The 17,608-nt window shown below is 45.6% G+C and overlaps 1 protein-coding gene across 2 annotated transcripts in view; it reads right to left on the bottom strand.

Moving 5' to 3' along the window:
* Setbp1 (SET binding protein 1) overlaps nucleotides 1-14,526 on the bottom strand; it is a 400,094-nt gene extending 385,568 nt beyond the window's left edge. For both annotated transcript variants that reach the window (XM_008825920.2, XM_029560082.1), the window contains exon 1: nucleotides 14,344-14,526. The gene's annotated coding sequence lies outside the window, so the exon portion shown is untranslated. The remainder of the gene's footprint in view (nucleotides 1-14,343) is intronic.
* Nucleotides 14,527-17,608: the final 3,082 nt, after the last annotated feature.

Here is a 17,608-nt window from a genome sequence, read left to right on the forward strand (position 1 = left end):
CAAACCTGGCTGGTAACAGTTGTTATCTCAGTGCTAGAACAGTACCATGGAGTACCAAAGCTGGTACCTATGGAAGCAGAGAAGCTCACCCTGTGAGTTTCTTCCCAGTTCCACATTCGATAGAGTCTAGCCAGTGGCTTGACAATCAACGGTGGGAGTGTTGTCACCACAGGAATCATGAACTCAGAACTTTCATAAAAAGCCTGAACTATGTGATGCTAAGCATATCGACCTATATTCTATTCTTCCGCTAGACTGCGTGGGGATCTTCCACTAGATTCTCTGAAACTCTGAACAGTAACATCCATTGTAACAACTCCTTAGGTCTACCACAGAACTCTTAACTGAAGAAATATCTGCACCCAGAAGTCAACGCTCTACTTCTTTTCTTCAGCTCTTCCAGCCCTGCCCATTTGTTCTCTGAGAGCTATACTATTTGAGAATGTGCGGAATGCTTTGGAGAGAAAATAGTCTTTGGCTGCTTTTATTAATCCACTCACAAGGTAGAGCTGAAGACTGTCAGTTTTTCTTCTTGACAGAAATTATGCATTGTATTTATTATGTGTTTAGAATCTACTGCCAAATGTTGCTGGGTCCTTGTGTATGCTAAACGGGTGCTCTAGAGCTGAGGTACATCCCCAGTTCTAGAAATCATGTGTTTCTGATCTTGGGAGGTAAATGATGTGGAAGGATGGATCATAATCCTGCTCCACTATATAAAATGGGAAATAATTATGTTTTCAATCTACACTCACTGACCTATAGTTAGAAAATATCTTGTCAGATTCTATCAAGAGATAGACTTTGGCAGTCGGGGTGGCTGACTGTTCATATCTGCTAACAGCATTTAGGTGAAAGTAACAGCAGCTTTTCATGAACGGCTACACACACACACACACACACACACACACACACACACACACACACCTGGAACGTCCTCTGATGCCCTTTAGTTAATGCTACTTCACTGCCCAAGGTGAGATCAAAGGCTTCTTCTCTGTGCTGTGCACATCAAGTCAGCACTCCAGTTCTGTGTCTTTGTAACACACAACACACCTCCCCTGGCACTTGTATTGTGATTGACTACTATACCACTCTTAGGTTTACCTCCGTTCCCACTGGTTACAGGACGCCCTCTGAGGGTAGCACCTGTGTCTATTCCGCTTACCTGGATACCCCCAGTGCCTCACATAGTTCCTGATACATAAAGAGACACTCCAAATTCTTCATTCAGTGAATGTTGAATGAAAAGTTGTGTCAAAGTACAGCCAGTCATCCTTTGACTCAGATGCCTGTGACTCTGAGTGATGTTTCTTGAAATCCTTCCTGCTGCCAAAATTCCAGGAATAAGTGTTCCATAAACACTGGTAAATGGATCAAGTGACCCAACATGTACCTGGCTCTCAATCAGCAAGAGTAAAGATAGCCTCACACCATGGTTTTTAGACATTGCAAATATATCAGTCGTCTATAGCAAAGGACAAAGCTCCAACCTGGCAGCTTTTTCATACTCTACACACCTGTGAGGTACATATTCCAGGTCACATTTTTACCTCCTGCAAGCAGCCTTGCTTGAGTTCTTCACCCACCACATCTTCTAGCAGCATCTCCTGAGCTCCCTTGATGTATACATTCCCCTAGCCTGATGGCCGTTCTCCTTTCTCCAGAGGTTTATTGCTAAGTTATCTCAAGAACTAGGTCAGGTTTCACCTTCATCATGAAGATGAGCTGAACTGACTTTCAACATTACTTCTTGCATGCTCTTGCACATTCACACAGGAGAGAGGGAAGCCTTGCTCTCATTTCGTTGGGCACTCTACCTTTGATCAAAGCACTTGACAAACTGTCTTTCAATATTTCAGTATAGTTTATCTTGCCCACCAGACTAGGAGCTCTATGAAGGAAGGAAGGAGATGTTTTGAATGGGTCGCTATATAGTTCGGCGCACAGGAGAAGTTGTCCAGCAGTAGGTGTTCAAATCATGCTTCTCCTTGAAAAGAAGAGTGAAACTGGAGGCCACAGGATTAGATTTTTTTGCCCGTCATCACTATGTCCTAGGAGATATTTTTTTAAGCTATTTAAATCTCATTTGGAAATTGGGTAATAATCCTACCTTGGGGGCTGCTAGAAGAAGTAATTGAAGATAAAACATTAAATGAGATCATAATTATCTGTGATCACTTTAGTAAATGTTCACATTTTCTGTTAAACTTGACTTGGTCCCCTAGTCCACGTCACCCAAGTTAGTATTTGGTTAAGTACTGCTTTTTCTTCTAAGATCCCAAATAAAGCCCTGTGGCACCCAGGCTGAAGGTCAGCCTTCTCCACACCCACACACAATGGGAAACACGTACAACTAGTTGAACTTGTGCCTGCTAACTTGGGCATTCTGCTGTTCTTTGAGTACTGCTCTTTCTCTTCCTAAGATGTCTCACAGAAGTAATATTACAGAATTCAGCCAGAACATTCCTTTTTCTCCCCACTTCATTTATTGAATAAGATGGGGGCATACAGTAAGCTCCAGGCCTCCTTCCAGCCTGGCATTCACAGGCACTAAGGATCATCTCCACCACTTAGAAACCAGAAGCTCTTTATAGGCAGGGCTGTTTCTTCCATAGTTTTATCAGCTCCTGCTGGTTCTGCAGCTCTGCCTGTCTGGGTTGGCTGAGCTGAACTCAAAACCCAGCATATGACATCAATTCCAGCGCTTGAAATCTCCATAACAGGGAAAGAGGCTGAATCAAACTTCTGAGCCCTGAGGTTAGACACATTGTTGTCTATTAACTAACAATTCTGACTTCTGACTCTAGTTGCAAAAAACACCACCTTCATACAACACAACACTATAGCATGAGCCTTGGGTCTTGGCTCCTGGGAAAAGTCCCCTAGGGGCCAGTCCTCAAGTTTGCCTGCTGAGCTCTACCAGTGGCATCCTACTAATTACCACTCTTCTTCCATGGGGTCAAGGAAAAATACTATCACAATAAAAACAAGGTAAGTATCACCAGTGGTGGGTGCTGAGCTCACTACACTGACTATCAGTTTAATCCATAGAGAGCCCTATGATGCCTCAATCCTGTCCTCAATGTACAGACAGGGAAACAAAGGTCCAGAGAGGTTAGTAATTTGCTCATGAAAACACACTGCCTATGTGAGATCCACAATTGAATCCAGATACACTAGAGCACTGAATAAGATTTAAGTCAACAGCAAGCTGCATGTATGATGGTGGTTCCTTAAAATTATAATGGAGCTGAAAAGTTATCATTTAGCAATGATGCAACCATTGTTATATCATAGTACAACATAGTACACATAAGTTTTACATGATACAACATGAACAAATCTACTTCAATGCCAAACAGTATGGCACATAAAATCATGTTCCACATACAATACTTGATTATAATAGTAAAGGACTACACTACTAATTCATGTATTTTTCTGCTCTATACTTTTAATCATTATTTTACTACATTTTCTCTATCTACTTAAAAAAAAGTGTACTTTTAAGCCATAGGCCATGTCAGAGCCAGCATCAGCTTCATCTCTTGACTGTATCCAGAGGCCGCCTTCAGTGATCAGTCTGTACCATCTAGGGTTAGCTAAGACCACTCTCTGATGCTTACACAACCACAAAAGCACCTAACAATGTAGTTCTCATGACAAATGCATCCCTGCTATTAATTGATGCATGGCTTTCATATCATGATTTATCTAAACATATCTATCTAAAACACAAACCTATATCAGTTTTTAATCAAAAGTTCATAGTTGTTTCTACCCACAGGAACTTAAAATCAGATTGTCAACTCACTTGCCACATCACCTGTTTCCTTAGCACTAGATTTCTCACTAGCTCATCCAATTCTCTTCATAGACAATTACAAGGAAAAAACAGCAAATAACAGATATGGATAGTGTCTAACAAGTATAGCCCTGTTAGAAAGTACTGTGATCATAGTAGTCCCAAGCAGGGTGGAGAGACCTACATTATAAAGATGATGCTCACATAGAACATGTATCTAGTACACTTGAAGTTTACTTGGATGTGCTATCTGATATAACTATAGCAGATACTAAAATGGGTAATCCAGAGATGTACCTACCCATTTTACATGTAAGAAAACTGAATTTCAAGAAATCACAATACCACCAAAGTTGAACTCCACATCAGCCACATGTAAAGGACATACTTATTTGGGATGATGAGAATAAACCAAACGATAGAACAGGTAATAAATCCTTAGTCTTTCTATCAAGGCCCTCTAATGTTGAGGCACATGTTCAGTTTCAGTACAAATTCTTCAACTCTTCAACCACATGATTCAGCAATTGCTTTTTTCATTGTCATTTGAACATCAGGTATAATTTGATACAAGTTATGCTTATGCTGCAAAGGAAGTTCTAGGCATACCACAGAGCTACACAAACATTCACTCCACTTCTCTTCCTTTATAATATTGCTCCTCTAGCTATCTTGAACTGTCATTTAAACATTGCATTGCTGCTGAAACTAGCATGTCTTTCTCCAATTATAAAGTCTTAGAACTAACTTCTGGTGTCATAGAGTATACTGTGCCACAGAATTGCCAATCCTTAATGCACATGCTAATAGGTAGCTTTATTGTTTGTTCTAAAGATGCTTCTTTTGAATTGCAGACTGGTGTTGGACAAGATGAAGAATAGGGTAGCCTAGTCAGAAGTCAGAGTTGTTCCAATGTCGTAGGTGTGGAAGACTCTGAGTAGCACACCCTCTTACCACTCAGGCCAGCGCTCCCTACTCTAGAAAACGGATCCTGGCTCTTCAGCTCAACTCTGGGAATCTGGAGCTTTGTTGACTTGTTTCTTACAGACCTATCCCACCTATCTTGTTGCCTGGCACTTGTAGGATGCTGTGTTGAACTGATCTCTCTCCTTGCACATTCCCAGGTGGATAATCTTCCAGCCTCTGCACCTACCCAAGACCAGCCCTTAGTTCAGGATGTGACAGTCCTTGAAGCCTTTTCTGATCTTCCTGTCCTCTGCTGGGGCCCTGGGCTCCCACTCCAAATAATTAGTTCAGAGCTTAGTTAGTCTGACAGGTTCTCCAGTCTTTTGTATGAGATCTTAAGCCATCTTCCACCCAAATCATGAGCAGAAACTTCATTCTCTGTGTTCCTTGTAGTCCCCCAGCACCTATCAGAGTCTGGTAACACTGTTTACTGACAATTTTTCTTTTTTAAATATTTTATTTATTATTTTTATTTTATGTGTATGGGTGTATTGCCTGCACGCATGTGAGGGCACCTGTGTTATGCAATGCCGTGGAGGTCAGAAGAGGGCTTCGGATTCCCCTGGAACTGGAGCTAAAGATGGTTCTTAGCCCCCATGTGGGTTCTGGAAATTGAACCGGGTCCCTTGCAAGAGCAGTCAGTACTCTTAACCGCTGAGCCATCTCTCCAGCCCCAGACAACTTATTTTTCTAAATCATAGTGCTGAAAAGTTGATGCATTTGTATTAAGACCCTGGTTAAACAGACAGAGTATGTCTTAAAGGTCCCTGGGTTTTGTTAAGTCATACCATGGACAGAAAATCTCAAGTCAGCAAGATGCTCCCTATGGGTAGTCAATGTTTAGCATCAGCTATACATTAGCTATACATTTAGCATCAGCTGGACCTTCCTCCCAGGGCTGCCCTGCTTTTGCCACATGAAGCACTTGTTCATGATTAGCATTCATTTTCTTGAGGTAATTCAAAATTCACACTTCAGCACACCTCTGCTTTCTATCAAAGTTGTTCTACTTCTAAGAAAGTCTCTCATTGATCAGCTTGCTCCAACAAACACATCCTCCTTGAAGCCTTCCCTGAATATACCTTAGCATGGATCACACAAATAACAAAATTCCACTTTGGAAAATGTTCCAAATTAGTTGTAGAGTGATGATTTTCATTTTAGGTTAGCATATCTCCCCAAATTTACTGTCTACTCTCTAAGAACCAAGGCTGCGACTTATAACAGACCTTTCCCTCTGAGGACACCTGAGAGAATGGTTCATACGAGCTGCAATGCTTAGAGCTTAATAAATATTTGTGGATCAAAACCTCATTGTAATAGAATTCCAGAAGACAGAGTAATGAGCAGAAAGAAGGCCCACTGAGCTTTCACATCAAATCATCCTTTTTTAGCCACGATTAGTCATCAACACTTTTTAAAAATAATAAATCAAAGATATAACTGTTCAAATAACAATAGGTCGCAATCATAATTAGCAACAACCGAATAGAACTTGCCACCCAGATTTCAGTGCTCTGCTACAAGAACATGGGTGTCCCACAGGCTCCAACAAGCATTCCCAGGCTACTGTGTTGTGCTCATCAAGTTCAGCTGATGCCAGCTCTCCATCTCTCCAAGTTTCAAGGAACTCTAAGCAGCTCCTTTCCACTGACAGACTGAATCATTGGCAGATAGAAACAACAATGAATAATAATAACAATAATAATTTACACAATTTGCTTGCTTTTTTTTCTTCCATTTCATTCCAAATCCTTTGCAAGATCCTGGGGAGAAAGTAAACACAGCATCTCAGCAGACTGCAGAGGCTTCCTTTCCTAAGCATTCAACTAGTGTTTTCCCAGATAATCAAGAAAATCCATGGAACTTTTACAGTACCTTAAGAAAAAGCCTCATTTTCCTGACCTTACCCCAATCCAATAGTGCAGAGAACTGTGGCTTTGGATTTCTTCTGATCCCACAGTGCACACAAAGCAACTCAATAGCCATTATTTAACATGTGCTCCCAGTGGCAGGGCAGACAGACAAGTCCTATGGGGATGGAGCAGATGGTCAGAAGCATAGACTGCCCTAACCTTCAAGCCGTTTAGGATCCACAAGGTGAAATGACACCCAGAACCCAAATACAGCCACTGCAGACATCCCAGATGCCTAGTGGGCACAGGAAACAGTGGTAAAGTCCCACAGGGACCACATCCTGGGCTTTCCAGGGCTGACTTTGTACAATCTCCTTTAGATCAACTTAGTGATTTCACCAAAGTGGGCCAGGTTTCAAAAGCAGCGAGGATAATTTAACCCTCTGCTTCCTTCCACATTACTTTTTATGGTCTTGCTTCATACTTACCTCACCAACTCTCTCCCCTTTTCTACAAGCCTGTTCTTCTCTAATGGGGAGCTTCAGATTTACTTTACCCCAGGGCACCAACTTCCCCTTCTGTAACTCTTTCAACCACATCAAACACTGAGCTAAGTACATTAATTCTCAGTGGGATTGGTTTGGACAGTTGTTGGGGTGCCATTACATGGGTTTGAGGAGCTCTGAGCTTTAAAGAAAAACTTTAAAATTCCTGTATCACTTATAGGTATAGAGACCCAGAATTTCAGAAGGGAATTCCCCTATCAATCTTTACCTTTTCACTACAATGGGTCAAGCTAAGGAGTAGCACATCAAAAGAACTTGTCTCTTATCATACGCCAATATGTGGCTAGCCCAGTATGAAACCCAGATCCCAAGCCTCCTTCTGGAATTTTCCTTCTGGGTGTCTTTCTCCGCTTGCCCTCCCTTCCTCTTCTCCACTGCACTGAGGGTCAGTCAGTCACTGAAGAGAAGCACTAGAAGATGGAATATTTAGGTGCCAAAAGGAGTGTGGCAAACAGGAAAGGCAATCAGAATTTTCAGAGAAAGTCAAGAGCTATGTGAGTTAAAGTGATGAGGAGACTCCAGTAGGCACTTAATAAGCGTTTGATTATTGAATGAACAAGTGAACCAGTCGCCGAAAAGACACCCTGTGGTAAAAATATCATTAACTCTTAGACTTTGAAGGAAAAGCTGAGATTTGGGGGATTTCTTTTTTCTCTGAAAGATAGCCAAAAAATATAAAAATTTGCATAACAAATTATTATTCATTCTGAGAGATCCTTCTGTGACTTCATTACAATGATTTAAAACCGTTTACCTTTAATATTCTACCTCTACAAAATTCTGTGATGGAGTCACATGACAGAAGTCAATCCTAAATAGGTAGAGGGTTTTGAGAGGGTCAACCTTGCAACCTTCCTGTAAAGGCCCATGATTAGCAGAGGCAAGGAATACAAGTAGCAAAGCATGGCTGGGTGCCAGGCCCCCACTTCAAACCAGAAGTGCTCTGGAAGCCCAGGAGAGACATTGGGAACTGGAGAATAACCAGTGCATCCTCAGGGCACCATTGACACCAGCTGCCCTAACAAGCAGATGCTCTGGTTAAACAGAACCAGTCAGGGAACCTTCCAGAGAGGAGGCAGCACCCCAATGAGCTGAGGTGTTGAGGTTGACAGGTGTCAGAGTGCTCAGTGTCAGCAACAAAACTAGACCGAGGGGAGTAGACAGCCTGTGTGTTGCTCCAAATGGGGTTCACTGGAAAACACTGTAAGGTAATTACTGAAGGTTCTGAACAGACAGGTCCAACCAGGTATCACAAGGGAAAGCAAGAAGAGGAACATGAAACAGTCAGCAGCCACAGGACTGTAAAGAACTTTACAGATTCTAAAAAAGTCAGGATTTGCTAACACAGGAATATTCCTATTCTTTTCTTTAGAGAGATTAGAAATAGTCCTAAAGATCACTTCTCAACCTCCTAGTATTCTGACGGAGCCCGTCCTCCTCGCTTTCTTTTCCCACTGCCTCTCTTCTACACAGTTTTGCACATTTTTCACTGTTCTCCTCATTCTTTGCTGAAAGAGCATTTCCTGAGCACCAGCACTTCCCTGAGTTCAGCTGGACGTCCCATGAGACTCCAAGCCTCATATACATGGCATAGTTGACACCTAATAATGCAACTCATTCAAGCATGAGTAGAATAGCTCAGCTGATTCATCAGAAGATTACATATATACATGTATACTGTTGAACACGTTGAATTACTAGAATGTAGGGCTTTGTGGGGATTCATCTTAGAGTGGGCCATAACAACAACAATCCCAGCACCGGTTTTCAAGAGGCCACATGGAAAATATCCCTGAGTCCCCACCCAGTATACTGGCATCATTTGCTTAAAACAGCAGAAGTTGCCAGTTACTGGTTTTTAACCCAAAGAGCATCAAAAATATTTCCTCAGATTTAGAGAGTACCCAGTAATGGGGTAAAACTACCAACTGTAACCAGCAGAAATTATGTGACATATTCCTTACACCCCCTATGACACAGGGAATGTAGGTATCGTCATCTCTATTTTACTGACTAGGTCACTGAGGTTTAAAGAGGCTACATAATTTGCAGGAGTCATTTAACTGTGGAAGTAATGAGGAATGATCCAGAGCAGATCTTGTCACTTCTGATGGGAGCCTGTTCACACTTACAAAGCCACATGGCTCCAGTTAAGCCACTAACTTGTATTATTTCAGGCATCCTGGTGTAGTCACTGCCTCATTTTCTGAGTGGAGATAAAATGTTTCCCTGGCTTCCTCCCTTAGGAGATTTGAGGGGGTGGGTATGATATGAAGATATTTTTAAGAAGAATATATGAAAGGGAATATTTTTGGTAGGAAAAGATAAGTTACATCAAGAGGCTATTTCTCCCAGCTGACCAAGCTCACTACTTATCCCTCCCCCTCATCAGTACTTGGAAAGGCTCCTGCCCACCTGAGGGCAGCTCAGCAGCTCAGCCTGTAAGTGCCTGTGCATCATAGTCTACCTTCATCCCACATGGTCCTGGGAGGGGCTGGCTGCTTCCTCTTAAGAGCTGGGCTGTTTGCATTGTTCACTAGACACTGGCATCATTTACTCAGAGAAGCAGAAGTTCTCTGAACCAAGACCATTGAAATGGTCTCCTCTGTTTACAGAGTACCCTCTAAAGGGACAAAACTCCAACTGGAACAAGAAGGTTGCTCTGCCTGTACCTATGAAACTTGTAGATGAGAACTCTAAGCGCCATGAACGTAACCAAATCATGAAAGGTCATTTAACCACAACTTGGTGTATTCTAAGGGAACACCTAAATCTAATAAGAGACAAGTGGAAATGGAACAGCAAACTCAAAACAGCAAGGAGGGCAAGCATCAACCTCAGACCTTCAAACTGTACACCCGGTGGCCATCTTCATGTGCTTTCTTTCAGCATGTATCAGGGCTGAGCTGGCCAAAGACTGTTCAGTTTCATGAAGAGTTTACAGAATACCAGTGTGGTAGCATACATCTTTAATCCCAGCACTTGGGAAGCAGAGGCAGGTGGATCTCTGTGAGTACAAGGCCAGCCTGGTCTACATAGAGAGTGCCAATAAAAGCTACATAGTGAAATCCTGTCTTTTAAAAAAAAAATGTAGAGCAATTCACATGCTGGTAACATTCATTACACAATTCCGGCTCAAACATTTAAGGAAAGTTAGATATTGAGTGCCCCTGAAAGGGCAATGTGTTAGAAGCTTGAGCTCCAGAGTACCACTGTTGGGAACTGGAGGAATTGAAGAGGTAGGGTCTAATGGGAGGTCTTTTGCTCATTAGGGGGTGGGGGTGCCCTCAAAGATGCTGCGATCCCAACCCCAGGTGAGTGATTCTGTTCTACCATGTTTTTGTTTTACTTAGTTTAGCTTAGTTTAGTTTAGTTTAATTTGTTGCCATGATGTGCTGCCTCACTAGAGTCAAAAACATCAAAACCAAAAGATCCTCAACTGACACTTCTGAAAATTGTCATTAAAAAATAAAATCCCTCTCCCCTTATATATTACTTCAAGTATTTTATTATAGCTGGCCCAACTTCCTAATATGGCACCAAATTGGATTTTGTCCCCTTCCTCACAGGAACCTGGGAAACAGGCAAAATGATATGTAGCAAATACTCTACAAGGCCACTTCTAATGCAATGCTATAAACCCTCCAGGACAAGAACATCGTCCTATGCCCTTGCCCCCACCGTGCTACGGTTCTTTCATACCACGGCTCTCTAAACAAAGTCCATCACATCCTTCCACTCAGTGCTCCGGCTCTGCAAGTCCTTGCACAATGCTAATGTGTTAATAATAATTTACCCAGTTCGTCTGGCAGGGGCAAAACTGAAGCGACTTGAAATGCCATCAGCAAAAAATTATTTATTTCTCATCCCTGAGCATCACAGAAAACAGAATTTCATTGGCTGGGTCTGTCTTCAATAGCTTTCTGGTTTTAATTAAAGCTTCACGTCTCCAAGGGAGAAACTGGCATTCTGGGAGGCCAAGGCCCAGCCAAGTTTCAGTGTCTCCACAGGAACCCAGAGAGGATGTTCTACCAATCCAAGTGAATTCTGCTCTTCTCCTCACATACACTACAGAAACTTCTGAGTAGAGACTAATACAGCTGAAAAGAATGGCCACGTTACAAGAACTCTCCTCTCCTAGATGGACAATTTTGTGCCAGAGAAGTATTGATCTGGCTCCTAATGGAATTCAAAGTTGAGATAGCAGCAGAAAAGGAAGAGGAAATCCAGAGGAGAGCGTCTACCTGTTTATTTCTTATTCAGCAACCCCACCCACCTCTCCCAGAGGACCATTTTCAACTAAATTCTACAAAGATCCCAAGCTTTGCTTTCCTCCTCTCCAACCTTCATTACAGTCAGCTACTTTGCAAAGTAGCTCTCTGCGAGTGGGGACCTCTTGGCACCAGGAGCTCTTTGCTTCCCTCAGGGATACTTCCTGGTTTTCCCTGTGGGACATCTAGAACTGGGCCTCTGAGCAAGGCCTTCCTATGTAACATTCTGATGTTAACATGCAAAAGATCAGATTACAACCTTTCCTTGCCTGGCTCTTCATGAGCATATAAGGCAACTAGTATTTTCTCCCAAGCTCAGGAGGCCCCCTTTCTAAGCAACATCATTGCCTAGATGCTCCTCCTTATGTTCCCTTCAAGCCATCCCTTCCCCCACCTCCTGTTTGCTTATTCCAGTGATACATTTATTTTTCCTGTTCAGAAAGGCAAGTCCCTTTCCCTCTGGCTCCTGACTGCCCAGGATCCCCACTTCCTACCCCAGCTCAGCTCAGGTTACTACAGAGACAGCAGCTCCACTCCAGTTCAGGGCCCAGCTCCAACTCCAGTTCAACTTCCTCAAACTGGGACTCTTTCATTTTTTTAAATTTTTAAATAGGAAAGGAGGATCATATGCCAGGCAGCACCCTGAGTACCTGGCCTCAGTGTTTTCTGGGACTACATTTTCTGCAGTTTGAAAATGACCTCTGTTCAACCATACTTGCTAGAAGGTGGGGCACAGACCAGAAGTACCTTCAATGGAAATCCCACTCCAAGCAAAGAGATCAGCCTCCTTCCAGGAGTTTAAGAACACTGCAAGCAAAGAAATCAAGAGAAAGGGGAAGGAGGGATCTGGGATTGTAAACTGGCTGCATCTTAAAGTGCTACAAACTTTCTCCTCCCTCTGGCTACTTGGCACTACCTTCCGTTGCCAGCAAATCTACCTCTAACTGGTGATAGAAGGGGACACTTTCCTGGACACCTAGGTTTGGTGAGATCTCACCAGAGTTGCAGATGTAGCCTGCACAGAGCATCCTTCCTCTCCAAGTCCCTCATTGCCACAGCACATGATTTGCAAACATAGCCGAGTTTGGATGGGACACATGAGATTTACCTGCATTAGAGGATGGGCCCAAATTGCCAGAGTTTTGGTGACAGCTGCTTTATGAAACCACTTTTCAGTGCAAATCTACAGGACAAAAAGTGAAGCAGAATGCAAGCTGAGAGGAAAGAAAAAAGAAGGGAAAGGAATGTAATTTTAAAAAAAAAAGTAAATTCAGTATTTCCATGGAGACCATGGACTCCAACCAAACTTTAGCAGGAAAAGGTGTGGATAGTTATGGGGTGGGAAGGGAGGGAAAAGTAGCTTCTGTCGAATTCTAGAATGACTTCCTTTGAGGAGAGTTTCTGCAGAGTTAAAGACACACATACATTGCCCTTCCAGTATCAGACACCAACCATGAGATTATCAGGGCAGTTTATTTGAAACGGAAACGAATCGGAAATCCTTCCTTCAACAGTTCTTTCAGACAGATGCACACGCTGAGAATCCCACAAAGACACATAAAGAGTAAGCGCAGCATCAGAGGGTAAGAGCAACCCCCTCCACACTCCCAGGACCTCTAGCTTCATCCCTACTTCCAAAAGCACAACTTTCCTGGTCCCCAATGAAAATATCTCTAGCTGGATCCAATTTCAGGACTGTAGTAAGTGGTGCAGGTCGGGAGGAGGGGGATGGAAGTGTGTAAGGGAGAGGAGCTGGAAGACAGCATTTCGGCAGTAACTTATTTTTTTAGAACCAGCATGCTCTACCGATCGGAAACTGCAATTACCCAACAATGCTTCCATCACAAACAGACACCAAAAGCAGCACCCCCGTTATCACCATCTTGCTAAAGATCTGCTCAGTTCAATTTACCTGACTTTGATTCTGGGGAACTTCTCCGACATATTTTGGTCAAAGAGATAATGGTTTGAAAGACAAAAACAATAAATCGATACTGAGGGGCTTCCTTTCCGGAGTGATTTCCCAGTGGAAACCACCGACGGGGAAGCCTGCCGTTGATTCCCAAGCCCGGGGCTCCTGTACAAACGCACACAATGCGTGCTTTCAAAGGCCATTCGCCTGCTTTAAAGGGAATTCCTGCCTTTTCACAACCCCCAACCCGGAGAGCACACAAAAAAGACCCAAATCTTCTGGTTAAGATTTTTGAGGGGAAAGACTTAACACATCCAGAACACAAACACACACCAACCTTCATCGGCTGGACCACTTCTTGCCTGTTCTTCTATTAACGACACGTTAGACTCAGACACATTTAAACAACCCCCCCCCCGCCCCATCCAACTAGGTTACAATGTAGCTCTCTAGCTCCACTTAACCTGCAAGTTACAAAGAGAGGGGGGAAATATCCTGCCGCCTTCCCACCCCTTTCCCTACCCCCTCCCTCTCCAGAGTCCACTCCACCAACGCCAAACCCGGCAGCCTCAGCAGCCGGCGGCAGGACCGAGGGAGGGTGCAGAAGAAGGGGGTGGGGAGGGGATCAGATTTGCCGAAACTCAATAAGCTCCCAACCCTCCAGCCCGATGCTTCCACCATCGCCGCCACCAACGGGCTACTCCAATTAAGTCAGCATCGCTGCAGACTCACCAGCCGGCGGAATCGCGCCCATCCCCGCGCAGCCTCGTGGGGACCTGCATCCCGCCCCCTTGGCCCGGTCTCCCCCTCCAGCCCGGTGCAAAGTCAAAGCCCCGGCAAGGCGATGTGAACTTTTGCATGCAGGGCACACACACCGCCCCCGGCCCGGCTAGCGCGGGGCCCGAAGCGTCCAGGGAGGCTGGGCGCCCGGAACTCCCGGGCCAAGGTCGCCGCGCTCGCTCACCCATGTCCCGGCGGCTCCGGCTACGCTGGCCCCGGCGCTCGCTCAGATTCCTTCTCCGGTCGCTCGTCTGAGCCCCCAAAGGTGCTGCTGCGGCAACTCCATGGCGTTGAGCATCTGTCAAACGGCGACGCGCGGGGCGGGCCACCCTCGCTCGGGGGGCGCCGGGGCCCCCGGGCGCACGCGCTTCCCGCCCGCCGCGGCCGCCTCCGCCGCGCCACCGATTTATGGAGAGAGATATCAAGGGGGAAAATGGCGTCTCCGGAGCCCGAGGAGTCCTGGAGTAATCACATTCACACACACGCCCGCACGCACACACACACTCGCACACACTCGCACACAGGCGCGCGGCGAGCCCGGCTAATTTTAGCAGGAGCCCCAAATATGCATATACATATCTCTACATATGTATCCTTGCATCTCTAGAAACCCCTCTCCCCGTCTCTCCGTACAATGCTCTATTTTTCCCTGCGCTCCGAAGGATGGATGGGAGGTTTACAAAATGTTGCCCGGCTGGGCTCGCAGGAGGCTGCGCGCCGAGGCTGGGGCGCTTTTGCTGAGCTGTGCAGTTCGCTCCCGCCGGCCCCGCCGCCGCAGGTCCGCCCGCCCGCGGTCGCTAGTGCAGCAGCCGCCGCCACCGCTCCATGGCCGCGCCCGCCCCGCGCCCCCTCCGCGTCCCCTCGCCGCCCGCCCGCGTCCCCGGCGAGCGCTGGACTGGGGTCGGCCGGTGTGCCTGCCTCCCGCGCCCTCTCCCGCGTCCCGGAGTCCTACTGAAAGGAAGGGGGAGGGCGTGCGCGGGGGAGGGGGAGGATCGGAGCGGCCGCGCGGCCGAGGACCCGGGGACTGCCACCCCGCGATCGGCCTCCGAGGGGGCACCGGCGCCCACCCCGCCTGCCCCGCCAGCCCGCGCCGCTGCCCAGCCGGAGCCCCGGGAAGGCTCAGAGCTGGCGAGCAGCCGACGACCTCCGCGACCACCCCCCGCCCGCGGTGAATCTCGGTCAATTGCGGGCAGCAGGGCTCTTGGCGGGGGAGAAGGAGAACAGTTCGGGGACGCGGAGCGGGGACCCCTGGCCACCCCCGCGCCCCTCCGGCTCCCCAGCGCCCTCGCGGCCCAGCGGCTCCAGCGAGTCGGAGTCAGCCTTAGAGACTGTGCGGCCGTGGGGACCGCCGCGGGCTGGGCGCGGGTTCCCGGGCTCAACACTGCCACTATCTGACACAACAGGGGCAATGTTGGGGGGGGGTGCGTGCAGAGACGCGAGACGTGATAGGCTCTTTAACTGGGTGCTCTCTTTCGTGTTTTTTTTTTTTTTTTTTTTTTTTAAACCTGGTAATTACATTTCACTTCCAGGGATTTATATTTTTTGTTAAGCTACTTGTTTGCATTCACATACTCGCGTGCATTCCTTGTGATTCCGGAGAACCGGACCCTTGATGAAGGGAAGGAGCTGGCAGGATGACAAATGCACTTTGACGCACAGTTCCCTTTGCAGGGTGGCAGGAATGAACAAGGTGGGATGTCTTCCTTCCTGACAAAGCATGGTGCTCTTTTAAACCTGACAATTTGTTTGGGGGCTGCAAAGGCCTTTCCAGGGCCACTGAGTGATGAAACCCCTCAGGGTCAGGTCAACGTCATAAGACAAAGTAAGAGAAATGTGAGGATTCAGGAGAGTAAACAGGGCTCTCCAAGGCCTCTGTTAAAATTGGGATTTTGAGAGGACTTCTAGCATAATTTATAATTGAAGATCATGGGAACTTCGAGAATGCTTGGACCCATGCCGAGGGGAGTGTTAGGGCGCCTGGGCGTCCCCTCACCTGCCACATCAGCCCCTGCCTACCTGGGGTTAGTTGTTGGTTTAAATTCTATCATAGGACACCCATCCATCTCTTCACCTGGTGAACCAAAGGAGACTGGTGATAGGGTGCTTACTGCCTCAAGCGTCTCAGAGGACTGCTCTGATTTGGCATGAACTTTCCCCAATACTGTCAAGGCAAGACTTCTTTGGGGACATTTCAATGGGTCTTGTACTATGCTTTCAATTGGAGCATCCTTATTAGTGGGAAAGTAATTAGGAAAACATAGGGCATATAAGCTGACGATAGAATCAGAAATCAAGGCACAAAAGCAAGGCAAACCAAGCATTCTCTGAATCAGATGGCCATTTGTTAATGCTCCCAGAGTTCTGGATCCTAGATCCAAGCCCACAGAAGACGATAATAGTATGTGGTCTATTTCCCACACTTACTCAAAGGAGAAAGTAACTCCAAGAAATCAGCATGGCTTTCCCATGGTATATGGCTGGCAGATGTCATCAGAACCAGAATAATAAACTTGTTGCCTATTGCTAAAATTCCTTCCCTGGAGGAGATGTTAACAATATCTTCCCTTCTCTGGAAAGGTCCCAACACAAACCAAGATATGAGTCCACCAAAGTTCACCCTGGGGAACCAGTGAGTTTACTGGGCTTACTTACAGAACATAGATGAGGGGTCATTTACAGGAGTGTGGGTGCTCCTGCAGCCAGCATGGATGATGGCTTCCCCATAGCCACATAGAGTCTCCTTCCTCTTGTCTTCTAGAGGCCTATACACTCCAACCTCTCCCAAGGTCACATGCAATTAGGGCAGAATTGCATACTACAGATTATGAGGAGCAGCCAACTGGATATTGCCTCAATCCTTTCTTCTATAAGGGGACATCAACAGCCAACAAGCCCAGCTGTGATGATCTTTTGCAAGCTAAACTCCTGAAGATGGTGGTTGTTTGGCCCAGAGAACAGTCTTGCACATTTCCCAAACCGTTTTTCTTAGTTTATTGACAAGATCTTCCATCCTACATTGTGTCCCTTTAAAAGCAAATACTTGAAATTCATGCCTTATTTTAAAATTCACTACAACAGTTGGAAAGTCTAAATGAGGTACAGTAGTAATAAGGTTTACCTAGAAGAATATTTAGTAGAACCCCATCATCTTAAAGATGAGGAAAGAGTGGACTATCCCAAGTCACTAAGGTAAAGTCATGAATGGATTCTGTGCCCCATAACTCCTCCTTAAAGGCTTCTTCCTTACACATGACTTACCTTCTAGTCATGAGGAATGAGAGAAGGGGAAGGCAAGGAGGGATACTCTCACTCTTTGTTCTATATATGTGAAGAAAATTTGCACATTCTATCTATACATATTTTAATTTACACTGATACAGTATATTAATATGCCACGATTTAAAAACAATAATCAAAGATTCCTAAACACCGAAACAGCTTTTCTGGAT

This window comes from Nannospalax galili, unplaced genomic scaffold, assembly GCF_000622305.1.
Source record: "Nannospalax galili isolate Female #2095 unplaced genomic scaffold, S.galili_v1.0 scaffold169, whole genome shotgun sequence".
NCBI lineage: Eukaryota > Metazoa > Chordata > Mammalia > Rodentia > Spalacidae > Nannospalax > Nannospalax galili.